The 19506-nt window shown below is 48.9% G+C and overlaps 1 long non-coding RNA gene across 1 annotated transcript; it reads left to right on the top strand.

The window, feature by feature from the left end:
* Positions 1-5651: 5651 nt before the first annotated feature.
* LOC129671676 (uncharacterized) lies at positions 5652-19075 on the top strand. The gene is made up of 2 exons (XR_008719368.1): positions 5652-5881; positions 18641-19075. It is a non-coding gene; the product is annotated as an uncharacterized LOC129671676 (long non-coding RNA).
* The last annotated feature ends 431 nt before the right edge of the window (positions 19076-19506 follow it).

Raw genomic sequence — 19506 nt, 5'->3', positions numbered from 1 at the left:
GAGTGCTGGGATTACAGGCGTGCACCACCGTGCCAGGCTCCTTTTAAAAATCTTACTTATTATTCTAATTGTAGGAGTGTTTTGTATTGTATGCTAGAAACCACACATGTGTGTAGTGCCCACAGAGGCCAGAAGAGGGCATTCCATCCTCTGAAACGTGAGTTACATGTAGTTGTGAGTCTCCACATAGGTGCTGGGAACTAAACTCTGGTCCTCTGTAAGAGCAGCTAACGCTCTTCGCCCCTGAGCTGTCACTCCCACCCCTTCTTTAATTTCTGCCCTTGGGCAAACTCCAGGCTAACCGGCCTGAGAGCTTCCTGTCTCTGCCTCCCAAGTCACTGGAGATTCCAGATCGCAGCCACTGCACCTGTCTTTTTGTGGGTTCCTGGCTTTCACAGCAAGCACTTTTATCCACTGAGCCCTCTCGCCAGCCTGTTCTGTGTTTCTGTTGTGTGTGTAGTTGTCGTTGAGATGGGGTCTCTTATAATACAATGTGGTTCAGACTCATATGGACTTTGAACTTGAACTTCTGACTGTTGGTATTTAAGCAGACTGCTTCTGGGTTGCCTAGCAACCTATGATGTCATCATGTGTCACTGACCAGGTAGCCACACCTGGTAGGCGTAGTTAAGTTTCTCCTTAAAAGATTCAACCTGCCACTTTGTCTCTCTCTTGCCCTCTCGTCTCTTGCCCTCTTACTCTCTTGCCCTCTCCCCTTTCTCTGTCAGGACTCCCCTCTCCCTTCCTCCTATCATGTCCTGCTCTCTCCTCTCTCTATCTCTTCATCTCCACCTAACAAACCTCTTTCATATAAAATCGGCTGTGCGTGTCGTCATTTTATTTGGTCCTAACATTGACCCTTCTGCTTCTACCTCCTGAGCGCTAGGAAATGATGTGCACCACCATGCCCAGTTTATGAGATACTGGGGGAAAACCCAGAGCCTCATGCCTGCCAGGCAAGCATTCTATTAACTAGCTACAACCCTAGCTCACTTGCTCTCTCTCTCTCTCTCTCTCTCTCTCTCTCTTTGCATGTGTTTTGCTTTTTTTTTTTTTTAAGATAGGGTCTTAGTGTGTAGCCCTGGCTGGTCTCTAGCTCAAAGAGATCCACTTGCCTCTCCAGTGCTGAGTTAAAAGTGTGGGCTGCTATGCCTGGTCTTGTTTTCTTTTCCTTAAGTTACAAATGCTTGTTCCCTCTGTGTGTGTCCCTGTGTTGCAGTGCGTAGACAGGAGACAACCTGTGGGACTCAGTTCTTGCCTTTTCCCCTGTGGGTCTCGGGGACTGAACTCAGCTCCTCAGGCTTGGCTGTGAGTGCCTTTTTCTGTCGAACCATCTCCATCCACCGCTTTTCAGCTTTTTAAAAATTATGTTTGTTTAGTTTTTCGTCTAGCTTTTTATTTTTGTGTGTTTGTTTTTCCAGTCAAGGTTTCCCCATGTAGTCATGGCTGTTCTGGAACTCACTCTGTAGAAGAGGCTGGCTTCAAACTCAGAAATTCACCTGCCTCTGCCTCTCTCTGAAGTGCTGGGATTAAAGACTTGCGCCACCATTGTCTGGTTACATTTATTTATGTTCGTGTGTGTGTGTGTGTGTGTGTGTGTGTGTGTGGTTTTCTTTTTAAAGGTTTTTTGTTTGTTTGTTTCTATTTTTGAAAATTTCATTACATTCAGCTAAGCATGGTAGCACATGCCTTTAAACCCAGCACTTGGGAGGCAGAGGCAGGTGAATCCATTTCATTTATCTTTGTGGAGATCTGAAGACAACTTGTGGGAGTCAGTTCTCTCCTTCCATGAAGAAGGATGTAGCTCAGGCTGGCTTCAAACTCACAGTTCTCCCATCTTTGCCTTCTTCTTCTGACTAATGTTGGCGCCTGCACAGCTGGCAGGATTCCTCCTGGATGTGGAATTCTGGCTTTGTCTCGGAGAACCAATTCTTCTGCCTTCTTAGTCCATACAGTTGGAAGAGGTTGCCCAGTTTCCTTCAGTGGGGAGGAGGGTGTGACTCAGGACCGGCCCACGGAGTGACACATCTGAAGCCAATGGCAAAACTGCACAGACCTTCCCATTCCGCGTTGATCACAGATTTTTAAGGCCGCCACAGCTAGGCAACCCTCCCCTTAGCTCTGCTCTGTGTGACACCTTAGGCAAGGTCACCATGGTAACAGTTGCAGAAGTGGCTCTCGAGGACGTAGATGCTTGTTTGTCCACCTCAAGTTAGCTGTGCACCCACAGGCACACAGAGAGAGAGAAAGGAGAGAGAAATAAATGATGGCTGGCTAGATGGCCCAATGGTTAAGAATACTGTTACTCTTGCAGAGGGCCCTCAGTTCAGCTCCCAGCATCCAGGACAGGTGGCTCATGACTGCCTGTAACTCAGCTCAGAGGCACCCAGAGCCCACATGTACACTGCACACACACAGGCACATTTGAGGAACATGGTGGTAGATTCTCTGTAGAGAAAGCCCGGCTAGCATTGGAAGCAACCTGGGAGAGACTAAGCAGAGGTCTGTAACAGATTTCAGCGAGAATTTACGTGTACAAAGCCAGCAATTTCTGATGGTGGATCTGTCTCCAGCTGTAATTCTGGGGGTGGGCGAGGCTGGAGAGATGGCTCAGTGCTTAAGAACACTGGATGCTCTCCCAGAGGACCCAAATTTGATTCCCAGCACTGACACAGCACCTCAGAACTGACAGAAGGGACATTAATTCCAGTTCCAGTGGATCTTACGCCCTCTTCTGGCAAAAAAAAAACCAAACACATAAAATAAAATCTAAAGAATAGTTAAAGTAAGTCTGTGGCTGACAAGATGCCTGGCTGATTGAAGCACTCTCCATGAAAGCCTGGTGGCCTGAGTCGGATCTTTAGAACCCACATAAAGGTAGAACAGAACTAACTGACTTTATGAATTTGTTCTTTGATTTCAGCACCAATGTCATAGCAAGGTGTCCCCTTCCCCAGCCCCAACACACACATATAATAAGAAAGGAGGGAGGGAGGAAGTTGCCTGTGAAACCACACCTGTAGTCCCAGGTCTGTGGAAGGCTGAGGTGGGAGAATGACTAGAGCCCAGGAGTCTGAGGCCAGCCTGGGCAACACAGAGAATCTGAGTTTCCTGAATAGCCGGTGAATTCATCAGTCATCAGCAGCTGGAGAGTCTGAAGGGTTTTTCTTACCCTAAGAACCTGTAATTCAGAACTCAGAAAAAAATCCCTTTGGGGCATTTCTGGCCTGCTAATGCTGAATAGCAGAGCAGAAAGGGAAGGTCCAGGGAGAGGCAGGCTGGGACACTCCACAAGGCAGCCCTGGCTTCCTGAGCGGCTCAGACTGGACCTTCAATCTTCGTTGCTGCTTCTGGGGATTTTCATGTCTTCCTGACCTCTCCTTCTTGTTTTGTGCTAACACGCTGGGATCAGTTCTGTTTCTTGGAGCAAGAATTACTTCCTTATCTTGATGTTTTGACCACAACACAGATGATAAAAAGGAGAAAGAGTCATTTTGGCTCACACTTTGTCCATCCCGAAGGGCAAGGCAGGGCGTGAGCGGAGTGCTCAGCTTCTCACTGCACAGAGCAGGAAGCAGAGGGCAAGGAGGGATGGTGTTGGCTGGCTTTCTCCTTTTCCTTTTTATTTGGTTCCAGTCCCCAGCACATAAGAGAACACCAGCCTTCTCAGTTCAACCTCTCTGGAAATACTCTAACAGACACACATCTAGGTAATTCCAGACACAGAAACATTCACAGTAGACACGAACCAGCTCCAGCTCCTTCCCTGGGGCGTAGTTCACTTCAAGGCCTGTCTGCTCAGTGGTGACACCCTCTCTCTATAGGTAACAGGCCAGGTTTGCCCCTGCTTGACCTTCTTCTATAACAGAATATTTTTTAATATTTATTTTTAAAAAGTGTGTGTGTGTTCATACATGCATGGTGGAGTACCCTCAGAGGCCAGGAATTTTTTTTGAGACAGGGTTTTTTTTGAGACAGTTCCGACTACCCTGGAACTCACTCTGTAGACCAGGCTGGCTTCAAGCTAATTTGAGGAGGCATTGAACTGCATTGGAAGCTTTACTGTTTATTGTTGTTGTTACTTAATATAAAATATTTTATTTATGTGTATGTGTGTCTGCCACCTGTGTGTTGTGGAAACCAGAAGTTTTAAGATCCCTCAGAGCTGGAGACACAGGTGGTAGTGAATCACCTGATATAGGTGCTGGGAACCAACCTTGAGGATCCTACAGAGTGGGAAATAGCCTTAACCACTGATCCATCTCTCCAACCTCCAACCCCTTAGTTGTTATTATTATTATTATTATTATTATTATTATTATTATTATTATTTTCAAGACAGGGTTTCTCTGTGTAGCCTTGGCTGTCCAGAAATCGATTAGTAGACCAGGCTGGCCTTGAACTCATAGAGATCCTCCTGCCTCTGCCTCCCCAAATGCTGGGATTACAGACGTGCACCATCGTGCCCGACTGCTACTTACATTTTTTTTAAATACCTGATCATAGCTAACAGGCTGAAAAGTGATGCCTTGGAAATTTTGGATTGCCTAGGACCTTGTGCAGATGCTGGGGTCATAGAAAGGTCTTGGGGGCCTAGTTATCTGTATTCATTTTTTTTTTTTTTACACTTTTAGTGAAGTGCAACTGACTATAGCTGACATACAATAAAGTCCATACATGTAGCAATTTGATGAATCTAAGAGTGTATATCTGGGAAAACCTGGCTGTGATGAAGGGAATGAACTGTCATGCAAACCTCCCCTAACCCTCAAGTTCTCAGTGCTCTTCCGTAGTCCTACCCTCTCCCCACTGTCCCCCATTTTTATTCCCAAGCAACCTCCGCTCATGTACAAGTCTGAAGACTTGAGATCAGACTCCTGGAACCCACATAAAGGCAGGCAGGGTTGTTCACACATTTGCAATCCCAGCATTCCAAAGGTAAGAAGGGTGACAGAAACCAGAGACCCAGGAAGCCTTGGATTCATGTAGCGGTGAACACAGTCTCAAAAAGGGTGCGGGTGAGGAATGCCACCCAGGGCTGTGCCCTGACCTCCACATGCACACTGACCTCCTTGGCACACTGATGCTCACACCTCTGCATGTGTACACAGACACGAAGTTTGTTTTCTAACAAAATTAGCCAGGCATGGTAGTGCATACCTGTAGTCCCAGCATTCCTAAGGCAGGAGCATACAGATCACAGCAAGTCCAAGGCTCTGAGATCCACTGTCAGCCAGATATACACAGGGAGACCTCTCTAAATAAATAAATAAGCTGGCCATGGTGGTACACAGCATTACTCTTAGAAGTCCAGAGGCAGGTGCAAGAAAAGCTCTGTGAGTTCAAAGCCAGCCTGGTCTACATAGTGAAAGCTTACTTCTGAACAATCAAACAAACAAGCAAACAAGTAAATGAACAAAGGATCGAATGAATGAATGAATGAATGCAGGTTCTTCTGACTCAGCAGCTTCATCCTAGGGATTTTTTTCCCCCTAAAATAGAGCAAGCCAGAGCAGTAATCTGTCTGTCCCAAGATCTTTGATCCTGGTGTTGCACAGAGGGGAGGGGCTGCAGGCCTGCTGGGCTGTCTGGCCATGGGTCCCAGAACTGTCCCCTGGACTTTGTGGCTCAGAGCCCTTTGGTCTCCGAGCACGAGCGCTGGTGGAAGGCTCAACAGGACTGAAGGGTCACAGGGCTGGATTTCAGGCTGCACCCAGCAGGGTGAGCAGAGAATAGAACAGGGCAGATGTCACCTGCTGCCTCGGGAGTCCAGGTCTGCCTGGAGCCCGCATGGACAGGAGAGCTCTAGGTGGCCGGAACCAGCCACCACCAGTACAGACTGAGAACCTGGCCCCGGCTGACACAGCTTCCTGGAATACAGGTGACCCTTTGCTCTCCAAGCAGCTGAGGCTTCTCTGGGGCTCTGAATGGTGGGACTGAGGCCGAGGCCTGGCCTGGCCTGCTGGAGCTGAGCGTGGGTGGGGAGCTTGGGACCCTGGAGACCTCATATCTGAATTGGACCCTGACCCGCTGTGCCATTTAGGAGGTGGTCCTTTCCTCCCTCCTAGGTCCCCACTTCCTGAGTGGTCAGAGCTAAAAGTAGGTCAGTCTACCCTGCTTCCCACCCAGAGGGGGCTGAGAGAACAGATGTCAGAGCAAAGCAGGCCTGAGTCCCATTTCTAGCCCTGCTGATTTCTGTGAGTTGACATTTTATTTGTTTATTTGTTTGTTTATTGCAACAAGGCCTCACCATGTAGCCCAGACTGGCCTGGAACTCCTGATCCCATACCTCAGTCTTCTTCTTCTCCTCCTCCTTCCTCTGGTTTTCGAGACAGGGTTTCTCTACGTAGCCTTGGGCTCACTTTGTAGAACAGGCTGGCCTCAAACTCACAGAGTCTTCTGAGTGCTGGGATCACACACACACACACACACACACACACACACACACACACACACACGTGCCACTGTGCCTGGCTCTGTCTCAGTCTTCTGAGGGAATTTACAGGAGTATGAGTTCACTTTTACATCTCAGTATTTTTTATTCAGTTTGAAGCTCGGCAGTGCCCTTCCCTCACTGTCCTGTGGAGATGGACTCTCCCAGATCAACCCCTTCCCGCTTCTCTAGTTCCTGTCCCCTCATCCACCACATGCCAGCCACACTGACCATTGAGCTTCCTCCTCTGGCAACAGGCCGCTCCTTTATTTTCTGGCCTCTGCCTCTCATGTTCTCTCTCTCTTCCCAGTTGGCCCCTCACAGCTCATGTATTAGTTTATCAGATAGTTGCTGTGGTCGAGTCCTTGCATCAGCCGCTTATCTGTAGGAGAAAATGCAGGTATGACCTGGCAGCCGGCGTGCCTGGCACACTGTGCTTCGGAATAAGAAACGTGGCACAGCATGCTCCTGAGCATTCCTGGAAGTCACCACACTCAATTCTGAAGCAGCGTGAGTAGCAGGTAGCCGGCCTGCGCTCGCCATGCCTCCTTCTATGTACTTCTCCTGCGCTGCGCTGAGATCCTGGTGGTGAGAGCACTCACTGTGCAGTCGGAGGTGATGTGCTAGCCAAGCACAGTTGGTAGGCTTCCATTATGTAAAAGGTTATCCACAGGCGATATAGCAGACGCTGTTCCCTGAAACACTCTCCAGGGTGACTTAGCACTTCCTCAGACAGCACGTGCCCCCCTCCCCCAACCATGTGTCGCTAGGGCTTAGGGATGGGACTTTTGTGCAGTGGCTTGGGTTAGATGAGGGGAGTGCTGAGCTCTCACTGCAGCATTGACGGCTTTCTAGAGAGAGTGGGCAGCCAGAGCTGCAGCTCAGCTGGTAAAGCGCTTTCTGTGCAAGCCTGAGGACCTGGTTCTATCCCCGGCTCCTGGGTAAAAGCTGGGCCAGGATTCCCACTGGCTAGGATTCCTATGCTTACAGTCTAGCTGAAATGACAAGATCAGTTTTGTTTTGTTTTTTTTAAATCTCTCTCAAAAAATAAGGTGGGCAGAGGTTGAGGAAGACACCTGACATTAACTTCTTGGTCCACATGCGCCTATGCACATATGTGTGTTCATGTACGCATATACAGGCTCACCTGGCCAATCGGATGAATGTGTACTCAGGCTGGAGAGATGGCTCAGTGATTAAGAACACTTACTTTTCTTGCAGAGGACTGGAGTTCACTTCCTAGCACCTATGTGGTGGAGCACAACTACCTGTAATTCTAGTTCCTGATGATCCTATGCCCTCTTCTGGTCGCTGTGGGCACTGCATGTAGGTGATACACAGACATACATGCAGGCAGAACACCCCTACACAGGAAATTAAAATACATACATCTTAAAAAAATATATTTGGGGCTAGAGAGAATGTTCAGTGGTTAAGAGCACTGGCTGCTCTTGCAGAGGATGCTGGTTCAGTTCCCAGCACCACATGGCAGCTTGCAACCATCCATAACTCTGTTCCTGGGGACCCTGTGTTCTTTTCTGACCTAGTACCAGGCTCATGCGCCTATACATAAAAAGGCGACAGCACTCCTACATAAAACAGATAAATAATCTGCAAGTGGTAATCCCAGCACTTGGCAGAAGCAAGCAGATCTTTGAGTATAGAGCCAGCCTGGTCTACATAGGTTAGGTCTCTCTACATGTAGAGAGACCCTGCCTCAAAAGAAAAGGAGGAGGAGGAGGGGTTCCTGTGTAACACCTTCTACCATGTCATGAGACAGCAAGAAGGCCCTCCCATGTGCCAGCGCTATGGGCTTCTTACCCTGCAGAAACATGAACTCAGTAAACCTTTATTCTTTGTAAACAACCCGGCCAGCTGTATTCAGTTACAGCAACAGAAAGCATCTTCAGACAGTAACCACAGGACCCAGTCACTCCTACAGCTGAGGCCCTTCCCCATGAAGCCAAAGTGTGTGCCAGTTGGCTCCCAGCAAGCCCGTTTTTCCAGTGTTTGTGTTGTGTCTGTCTCTCACACTAGTTAACCTATAGACAACTGGATAAGACAAGAACCAGAGACTACCACCTGATACAAACCTCCTACTCAGTAGTCTTTATTTGGTTTGTTTGTTTATTTATGGTGTTTCAAGACAGGGTTTTTTCTCTCTTGCCTTGGTTGTCCTGTACTTTTTAGACAAGGCTGGCCTCAAATTCACAGAGATCTGCTTGCCTCTGCCTCCCTGAGTGCTGGGATTAAAGGTGTATACCACCATTCCTGGGTTATTTGGTTCCTTAAAATAACAACAACAACAATATCCCAGTCTCATGTAGCCCAGGCTGGCCTTGAGCTTACTATGTAGGACAGACTTGAGGACAGACTTCATCAACCTCCACAACCCAAGTGCTGGGATTGCTAATTTGCATTACATGTGGCCTTTCTTTAGGCTTACTGGGGCCAGGACTCCTGGAACCTTGGTGCCCTGAATACAGCATTAAAACAATGTGAGGAGAGTTGACTCTAGCGAGAATGAATGACCATCCCTGTGCCTACCGAGCTATGGCCCAAGTCAGATACTCTTATCAGTCCACGTAAGCTTTGCACTTCGACCCAAGGCCTGCCTGTCTTCACCCATCATTCTGTCTTGAGTTATTAGCTCCATTAAGGGGGCCGCAGAGCCAGGACATTTCATGGTTACAATAGTGCAACTGAGGTCAGTAAGGGTTGGTGTGGTGTCTGGTTTAGCGGTGTCTCCCATCCCTTGCATGGGCCTAGCAGGGAACAAGTTCCCCGAACTTTTGTTAACACGTGGTATGACTGACACCCCACTTGTCATCTGTTCTAAGCAGTGGCCTCCATCCACACAGTCTAATCCCTCTGGATCAGGATGAAGCTCAAGATCCCAGCCATCACGCAACAACCGTGACATACTCAGGCGAGGCCTTCTCTCACGAACATAGGGAGAACACTGAGCACTGGGGAGTAGTGGAGGATTCCAAACAAAGGCTGCATCATCCACACTCCGCAGGGCGTGGAGGCCAGGGTCTGCGATAGGAGTACTCAGGGTCTGTGAACACAGCTCGCTGATAGGAGTACTCAGAGGGGACCCAACACTCCTCCCCAATATCATCCCAGGGGTCAGACTCTGCACATACAGATGTACTTAGTAGGAATACATCGTTATTTTTTTAAACCATGGTTGTCTTTTTATGTAGGCCCAGTCAAGATCCCATCACTCACACGGTGGCTAAGCTGTTAGTAGCTCCATTTCCAAAAGGATCTGGAGCCCTCTTCTGGCCTTCTTCAGCACTACATGAACTCGGGGAGCTTCCGTACATGTGCTCCATTCCATGTGTTTTGGGATACACCAAAACACATCAGTGAAAATAAACAACACTGGGTGCAGGTGGCACAAGCCTGTAATCCCTGCACTTGGGAGACAGAAGCAGGCAGCTCTCTGTGAGTTTGAGGCCAGCCTGCTCTAGAGAGTGAGCTCCAGGACAGCCAGAGCTACATAGGCTCTGTCTCATAAACAACGGCAAAAATAAAAGTCTTTGAAAACTAAAACTAAAACAAACAAACAAAAAAACGCTTTTAGATGTACTATCATTGTACGGGGGTGCATGATGGGACAGAGCATGTGTGTCACTGCATGTGTGTGGAGTCAAAGGACAACTTTGTGGCCCTCCTCCTTCATGGGATCAAACTCAGTTTCCCAGGCTTGGACGGTCGGTGCTTTTACCCCTGGGCAGTCTGGGAACTGAACCCAGGTCCTCTGCAAAAGCAGCAAGTGCCATCTCCCAGATCCCCCTCCCCACCATGGAGTCTAGTCTGCCTTTAAAGTTGCTACATAGATGAGGCTGGCCTTGACCTCCTGCTCATTCTGCCTGTGTCACCCAAGTGCTGGATGACAGTGTGTATTTTCACCATGCCTAGCTAAAAACAAAATGTCCAACCGATAAGGAAGGGTGCTGGCGTGTGTGTGTGTGTGTGTGTGTGTGTGTGTGTGTGTGTAATTTTTTTTGTGTCTTTAACATTTATTTACTATGTATACAATGTTCTGTCTGCATGTACATCTGCACGCCAGAAGAGGGCACCAGATCTCATAGATAGTTGTAAGCCACCACGTGGTTGCTGGGAATTGAACTTAGGACCATCTGGAAGAGAAGACAGTGCTCTTAGCCTTTGAGCCACCTTTCTAGCCCCCATTTTTTTTTTTTTTTTTTTTGTTCTTTCTAAAACAGAGTTTCTCTGTACCCTGGCTGAATCTGCCTCCCGAGTGCTAGGATTAAAAGAGTGTGCCACCATGCCCCACAGAGCTGTTATATTTTAACAGGCAGTATTTTTTTCTTTTTTAGGCAATAACATGAACGATACATTTTCCAAGTGACCCATATAAGGCCCAGGGCTCTAGCCTGGACCTACAGGAGACTCACTCTCTCTCTTTTTCTCCCTCTCTCTCTCTTTCTCTCTGTGTGTGGGGATGGGGGGGGTGGAGGTGAATATACTGGTTAATTTGCCAGGACAGGGACTGGCAGAAGCTGTTGGTGTGACATTCTTTGTCCTGTAGGTGGCGGTAGATAACCAAGTCTCAGGCTCTGTTCCGGTCAGAGGGAGAAGGTCCTGAGCGTCCAGCTCTGGGCCAGGAGCCCACACTTCCCCTACCCCAGGGAGAAGACCTGCTGGTCAACCAGCACTTCTAGCCCAGAGGCTCTTCTGAGTGAGGAGAGGGCTCAGGAAAAGAAGTCAGGGTCCCCCATCCTGGACCAGCTTCTAGGCCCCAGTTTCCCCAGCAGTACTCAGAGTGCATTCGGACTCCAAAGGCCCTCAACCTGCTCTGCCCAAAAAGCAGCAGAGCCCTGCGCTGCCCATGTTCCTGTCTGACCTTGCTGCTCACCTTTCAGTTTGTCATGTTCCATCACCCCCTCAGTGAGAAAAACGGATCCCCCAAAAGATTAAATGACCTCCTAAAGTAAAACAGCTGTGAGTGTTCAGAGCAAGAAAAAAAGCCAGAGCTCATTGCCTTCCATTGCTCATGGCTCATTGCAATCCACAGAACAAGCAGATTCCCCCCTGAAGAAGCGCTTGCTGAGGCCATGGAGATGGCTCACTCAGAAAGGCAACTGCCATCAACTCTGACGACCTGAGTTTGATTGCCAGCGCCCACATCATGGTGGAAGGAGACAGTAAAACAACTCCTGAGAGCCATCTTCTGACTCCACATGGTTTTACAAACACACACACACACACACACACACACACACACACACATCACAGTAAATAAATACATAATTAAATGAATATTAAACAATTAAAATAATTTATTTATTAGAGAAGAAACAGAAAAATAAATCAATAAAATGGGGGAGGGGATTAAAAGCTATTATTAAGGAACAGAACAAGTAGCTCACAGACCAGCAGGAAAACACTTGCAAAATCCATCTCTGACAGACAGAAGATTCAGAGCCTGAAGATGCAGCTATCACCACAGCATGGTAAAACAAACAGCTCAGCTTTTAAAACTTGGCAAAATGGGTCGTTAAGGGGGCTCAGCCTTTAAGATCACTTGTTGCTCTTGGAGAGGACCAGGTTCGAGTCCCAGCACCCACACGGTGGCTCAAGACATCTGTAGATAGTTCAGTTCCAGGGACTCTGATGTTCTGGCCTCCTTGGGCATCAGGCAGACATGTGATGTACAGAATCATGCAGGCAAAACACTCATGCACATAAAAGAATCAAAAACAACAAAAAATGTTTTTCAAGGGTCAAAGTTAGGTACTGAGCCATCTTGTAGACAGGATCTCATCCGGTAACCCAAGCTGGCCTTGAGCCCATGACTGTCCTCCTTTCTAGTCTCATAAATGCTGGAATTAGAGCGATCAGCCACCCTGCACAGCTAGTCTGCTGCTCCTTCTATTGTTGAATGGTGTTCATACACACTGTGGTACGAACGTCAGCCAGGGTACTTGGGAAACTGAGACAGGAGAATTACAGTGCATGCCCACATGGTCTACATAGCCCTTCTAAGCCAGCAAGAACTACTCACTCACACACGGAGAGAGAGAGTGCCTTCCTGTGTTAGTTATTTTCCTGACTGTAGTGAACATTTTGGTTTCTTTAAACACCCAGTTATGTTCTGTGAATGTTTTTGTTTTAATCCCAGGGTGGGACTCGGGGCTGCTTCAGAGTGTCCACAGCCGCTAACTATGATTGTCTCTTGCTCTAGGAGGGGAGTGACTTTTGCCAGCTGCAGATAGTTTCCATTTGGAATTCTGGGGACTCTGGAGAGGGTAAAATGCCAGAGCCCCGTGCAAGCCAGTGGTGGCTGCTGCTGTTCCCGCTGTCCCTGCTGCTGCTTTGGCTCGTTCCTGACTCCAAAAACTGGACTTGCTCCAAGGAACTCAACCCCTCTAACCAGCAGGAAGTGGTCTAAAGAGGTCCTTGCCCCGTTTCCCCTTTAACCTTCTTTCTCAACTACCTAGTGTTGGGGGGTTGGAAGGGGTTGGGATGGGGAAGGGTGGTAGATACAGGACCCCAATAAAGTAGCCAGAAAACTGGAGCCACACGCCAATGTGATAGAGTGCCCTGGCGAACTGCTTCTGCAAGGCTGGTGAGTGTAAGCACTGAGAGGGATGTGAACCTCGGGCCACGCGTGGTGGCACACAGCTTTAATCTCAGCACCCTGGAGGCACAGGCAGGTAGATCTGTGAGTTCAGGGCTAGCCTGATCTCCTGGCAGCCAGGGCTACGCAGAGAAACCCCGACTCAGAAAACAAAACAAAACAGTGCAGATCGCCTGAAACCCTGTCTGTCTTGTAGGAAGGGCCTTGGACCTTACGAGACAATTGTACACTTAACTATGGCCATAAAACCCACACCTAGGCATTGACCCGAAAGGAATGAAGGCAGGTGCCTGCTAAGGCTTTCTCAGGAATGTTTGCCGTAGCTTTGTTTCTAGCAAGCACAACACAAATGCCCCTCCCAGCTGAGGGTTGGCCCGGGCGCGGTTCATACCACAGAGGGCATTCAATGGAACACTACTCAGTAGAAAGGAGGATGCTAGCTGGGCAGGGCGGCCCATCTCTCTAAGTCCAGCATTTATGAGACCAGAAAGCTCTATCGTGAGCTCAAGGATAGCTTTGTTACTAAATAAGACCCTAACTCTGACCCTTAAAAAAAAAAAAAAAAAAGCCAGGCACAGTGGAGCACGCCTGTAATCCCAGCACTTGGGGAGGCAGGTAGCCTCTGTGAGTTCGAGGCTAGCCTGGTCTACAAAGTGAGTCCAGGACAGCCAAGGCCACACAGTGAAACCCTGTCTCAAAAAACCAAAACACCAATCCAAACAAAACAAAATGCAAAATAAATAAAGAGTCCACAATAGTAATCTGAGAAAGAAGTCCATGTATCTTTAGTGCCAGCAGCGGAAGGCAGATCTCTGTGAACTCAGCCTGGTCTACATCAAGGGCTAGCACGACTAGCCCGGGCCAAACAAACACATCTGAAAAGGAACCAGCAGTGTAACCCCAAGTTGCAACATTACTTCCACAGTGAGTGAGGGAAGTGGGGGCGGGGAAGGGGAGATGGGCGGGGCATGGGTCCTCCTTCAGTGTGTTAGCAGGGTGGGTAAAAGGAATATAGTTGGAGGCAGGTTGTGGTAGAGACAAACGTAGCAAGAGGCAGTGGTGTGGGCCCACTTCTTAGAAATAGGAAATAAACAAGTTCTAGAGAAAAAAATCAGCTCTGTGCAGAGAGGATGCTGCAGGGGGCAGGTGGGGGCCTGAGAGGTAGGCAGGAAACTACCTGATGGGTAACGAGTGGATTGTTCGCTTCCTGCCCAGACCACGGTTCACTGTTTCCCGGAAAGGCTCACTTTCCCAGCATTCACGTGTTCTGTGGCAGCATGTGAGGGTCTTCAACAGCTGGTGGTGCACCTGACAGCTACGTGTGCGTGCGTGTGTGTGTGTGTGTGTGTGTGTGTGTGTCTGGTCTGTCTATCTCTGTCTGTATGTCTGTGTGTCTCTATGTATCTGTGTGTATGTGTCTGTGAGTCGCTGTATGTCTATGTGCCTCTGTATGTGTGTTTATATATGTGTGTGTCTGTGTGCCTCTGTGCATCTGTGTATATCTGTGTGTGTGTCCCCAGGAGTGTAGAGACGGGACAACCTTGGGTGCATTTCCCCAGGCTCTCTCACTGAGACCTGGCCTGGCATATTCATTAGGTTTGTTTTGTTTGTTTGTTTGTTTTTGGCCTATTAGGCCTCAGGCAGCCTCCTCTCTCCACTTCCCCATCGCTGGGATCACAAACCCACCATGCCTGGCTTTTAATGTGGATTCTGGGATCAAACTCGGGTCCTTCTGCTTGAATGACAAGCACCTTAGAGACTGAGCCACATCCCAGCCTCCCCAGGGGCCCAGCCTGCCAGTGTCTCTCTTGTTGGTCCATAAGGAGAGGGCATCCCACAGTTGGTGACGTTTTAGGCTCCCTGAAGTGTGGCATTCTTCTGATAAGATAGAAATTTGAGCGAAAATGTAAAACCAGGCTTAGTGGGTCATATCTGTAATCCAAAACTCAGGAATTCAAGGACAGCCTGGGCCACATGAGACTCTTGTCAACTTCCCCCAGCCCCCTAAAAAGAGTATGAATGGCACTCTTCTTCTGTTGGCATTTTTTTTAAGGTTTTTCAATGCAAGGCTTCTATGTGTAGCCTTGGCTGTCTTGGACTTGCTTATTAGACCAGGCTGGCCTCAAACTCACAGAAATCTGCCTGCCTTTGCCTCCCTGAGTGCTAGGATTACAGGCCTGTGCCACCAAGCCCAGCTGACATTTTGGTTTTCTTTAAGAGCAGGTTTCTCTGTGCAGTCCCAGCTGTCCTGGAACTTGCTTTGTAGACCAGGCTGGCCTCAAACTCACAGAGCTCTGCCTACCTCTGCCTCCTGAGGGCTGGGATTAAAAGTGCCATTTAGTTTTCTAAGCAGTCCTTGTTATTAGTTGAGCTGTTGGTTTGAGGAAATGGGCTCAGAGATGTTAAGTAACTTCCTGAATGTCACACAGCCAGGGAGTGATAGACAGTAGTCAGACCCCAGGGGCAGTAGTCTGGCGTTGTGGACAGCAGCAGGCTGCTGCTTTGACTGGTTTGAAGGAAACCGTAGCCTATCCCTCGGACTCTAACATGCTGCCCAGTCTTCTTGTGGGGATGTCATGCTGAGGCCTTGGGCTGTGGCTCACATAGGCAGGTCGAAGCCACAGGGCCAGGCGGATCCCCAGGAAGTGATTCTGGGGTGGAGAAAGGGCAGGGCCCTTGCCTCTCCATGCATGCAAAGCAGCTGACACCTGGCAGGGACTCAGCCAACCTATGTCACAAGGTGCTTTCTAGACTAGGAGTTGGACCACCAGCAGGGAAGGATGTGTTGAGGATAAGATGGCCAGACGAGAAACTATGTACACAGCAGCCTCTTTCTTTTTGGACTGCCGGGTGAGGGCTGAGATAGATATTAGACGATGCAACGGGATAGGATGAAGACGGCAGAGCTAATGCATAAAGCAGAGCCATGTGCTCCTCCAGCTAGACAAAGGCTCTTGTCACCATCAGCGAAGCACCTTCTCACCAGCCCTAACAACCGTTAAGGCAGCTTCTACCCAGAGCCCAGAGAGGTCAAGCCCCACAGCTAAGGAGCCCAACTGTACCAACCAGTTAGCCCCACTGCCCTTCACGTGTTCACGTGTTGGATGGCATTCGTCAATTTGGGGCAACAGCTCCTCAGAGGAAACCCACATCCTGTCTCCAGTGCTGCCTCAGAGATATGAATGTGTGATAACGGGGCACCAGGAACTGGTCTCTTAGGTGAAGCCCCACCCCCTTTTCCTTCCTCTCCCCTCTGTCAACTGTCACAAAACCCCAGCAAGCCCAAGATTGCCTATGGTCCCAACACTCCATGGCCTGTGACATCTGTGGCACGGCACGGCATACCTCCTGCCTTGTTGACTTGGTTTCCTCGGTATGGAGCTGGGGGAAGAATGAAGCTTACCTCAGGATCCCCATGGGACCTGAGTAACTGACACATGTTGTTCGCCTGACATTAAGCGCCGGTGGTGGGGTCTGGAGGGAGCACAGTAGAGTCAGGGGCATGGCTGTGACTCCTAGATGTGTCACTGGTCAGCTGTGCAGCCTGAGGCAAGTGTCTATCCCTCTCCTAGCCTCCATTCCCTCATCGGTGAGGTGTGTGTCTGTGTCTGTGTGAGCACAAGCATGTGCACAATTCCACTTCATGTGCCTGGAGCAGGTCAGTTGTGATGTATCCCTGCAGTATCCCTGCAGTTGGCAGACATTCTCTAGCCTCAGCTTTGTGGGCCTCTTCTCCCATTGAGTTTAGATATTATATACATATATCCCAACAGTGGTGGTGGCACAAGCTTTAAACCCAGCACTCAGGAGGCATAGAAAGGCGAATTTCTGAGATTTCCAGGCCAGCTAGGGCTACATAGTGAGACATTGTTTCAAACAACAAGAACAAACCAACCAGCCAAATTACCCCCACCCCCGATGCTCAGGATCCCGAGGAAGGGGCTCCTGTGGCTGCCACCCAATACCCACCAAATAGCCACAATGGTCCTGTGGGCTTTCCACGGGCAATGGGCCGGTGTTTCCATTCTGCCAGGGGCAGTTTACCCAACAGAACACCTGCCTTCCTGTGCATGTGCAAGGAGAGGAGCAGAGAGGGTCACATGGCTGGCATGGGGATGTTTTCCCAGCTGTGTCAGCTCTGCCAGAGGGAGCCAGCTCCGAGTATCTCAGATGAGCCAAGACTTCCAGCAAACCTGTGCACTGCGGCAGAGCTGGCCAGGGGCCTGTGGCAACGAGGCCAGTCACTTCTCAGAGCCAGAGTCAGTTACAGGAAACGCTGCTTTCTTCTTGTGCTCCCTCCGCCAGTTCTAGGGGAGAAGATGCGTCCTAGGGACAGAGATAGCAAGGAAGTCAAGACCTGCGGTTCAAAACAACAGGATACAGAGCCCACGAGCAGGTTTCTAGCCCCTTCAGAGGACTAAGCACAGCCATGCCCCCACGAAACGCTCCATGTCAGACCACAGGCCAGTCACAAAGCTCTCTCCCCACCAGAAACCAAAACAGCAAATACTTCCAGCTCTAAGCTGCTAAGTTGTTTTTTTTCCGTTCTATGTGTGTGGTGGTAGTGGGCATGTGCTAACAGGTACATTGCATTCATGTAGGCACCTGTGTGCAGGCGCACCTATGAACATATATACCCATGCATGTGAGGCTTGAGGTTGATGCCAGCTCTTCCACATCATTCCCTGAGACAGGGTCTTTCCGTCAAACCCAGAGCTGGATGACAGGCTGTCCTCACTAGCCAGCTTGTGAGAGCCCCTGCCTCTCTCTCCCAAGGCTGGGGTCACAGGTGTGTTCCTACACTCGCCGAGCCTTTACATGGGCTCTGGGGATTTGAACTCTGGTCCTCAGCCTTGCACAGCAGGCACATTGAGCAATAAGCCATCTCTCAGCCCCTCTGCAGCTAAGCTTTGAGGAGATGCATTGCACAGTGGCAAAATAGTGTCTATGTTTCAGGAGGCCAAGGCAGGAGGATGGCTACAGCTCTCCAGTTCAAGGTCAACTTGGGCAATGTAGTAAGACCTCATCAAAAAAAAAAAAAAAAAGGTCTAAAGTGCAAATCAAGTGTGGTGGTGCACACCTTTAGTCCCAGTGATCGGGAAGCAGAGGCAGGTAAGATCCAATGGAAGACTACTTAAGTATATTTCCATGAGTGTGTACCGTAAAGTTAAAAAGAATGCTACAGGTTCTGCTCTCCAAAGCTGCCAAAGTTTCCCAGATAAATAAAAGAACATCTTGCCGTGGTTGGCAGCACACACTTTCAATCTCAGCGCTCCGGAGGAGGCAGAAGATCAACAGTCACTGGAGGCCAGGCTGGCCACAGGCGAATAGAAAAACTATGTCTGAAAAATGAAAGTCAGTCTGGCATGGTGGCACAAGCCTGTAATCACATCACTTGGGGGGTGAAATCAGGGAGAACTGAAGCTCAAGATGATCCTTGACTACAGAGAGAGTCTGAGGCCAGCCAGGGCTACATCAGACCCTGTCTCAAAAAGAAATCAAAATAAAGTTATGTGTGATTAGAGTGGAAAGTTTTGGTGTCTTTAAAAACTCAGTTCTGTCATGTAAACATGTTTTTGTTTTAATCCCAGGTGTGGGAGATTGGGGCTGATTCAGATGGTCCACAGCAGCAGACTATTTGCCTCGTGCGGGCTCTGAGAGGGGCTCTTTGCCAGCTGCAGAGAGCTTAATTCTGAGGGCTCTGGAGACGGAACAAATGCCGGAGCCCAGAGAAAGGGGGCTCTGAGAAAGAAGAAGGCTGCTGGTGCTTCCTGCCTGCTGCTCCTGGTTGCTGTTGATGGAAGTTTGATGAGAAAAAGTTGGGAATATCCTGAAACAAAGATTGGACTTGCCCCCAAGAAACCCAACAACCCTAACCAGCAGGAAGTAGCCAAAAAGAACTCTGTCCCCTCTCCCCACTAAACTTTTTTCTCTCCTACCTGGTGTTGGGGTGTAGGAAAGGATTGGGGTGGAGAAGGGAGAAAGAGGCATAAGAAACGTAAATAAAAATAGTTTTAAAAAGTACACCAACATTCGATAAAGTCACAGACTGGCAGGAAATATTTGAAAAAGATGTGTCATGAAGTATTGATAAAGTGTGTTAAAGGTAAACAACTTTAAATTCAATACGAAAACCCAATAAACATGGGCAATAGGCTTGGATAGACACTTCTAAGAGAAGTGTCTATTTGATAAGGTGCATGGAAAGAGTACATCTTTAATGATCAGAGACGCGCACGTCAAAGTCTTGTGTAAGGAGTGTGTGTGCACACGGGTGTGCATGTAGATAGTGTGTAAGAGTACGTGCATACTTAATTGTATGTTGGTGTGTGTCTACTCTCAGAGGCCAAAGGAACATGTCAGGTGTCCTGCCTCACTCTCCACCTTAACCCCTCGAGGCAGAGTCTCTCTGTGAACCTGGCACCAGGCTGGCAGCCAGCAAGTACCATTCACCCTC

The sequence above is a fragment of the Psammomys obesus genome, unplaced genomic scaffold (assembly GCF_907164565.1).
Source record: "Psammomys obesus unplaced genomic scaffold, mPsaObe1.curated_primary_1811, whole genome shotgun sequence".
NCBI classification, from domain to species: domain Eukaryota; kingdom Metazoa; phylum Chordata; class Mammalia; order Rodentia; family Muridae; genus Psammomys; species Psammomys obesus.
Note: the sequence above shows the minus strand (reverse complement) of the source record. Positions and strands in the feature narration are given on the sequence as shown.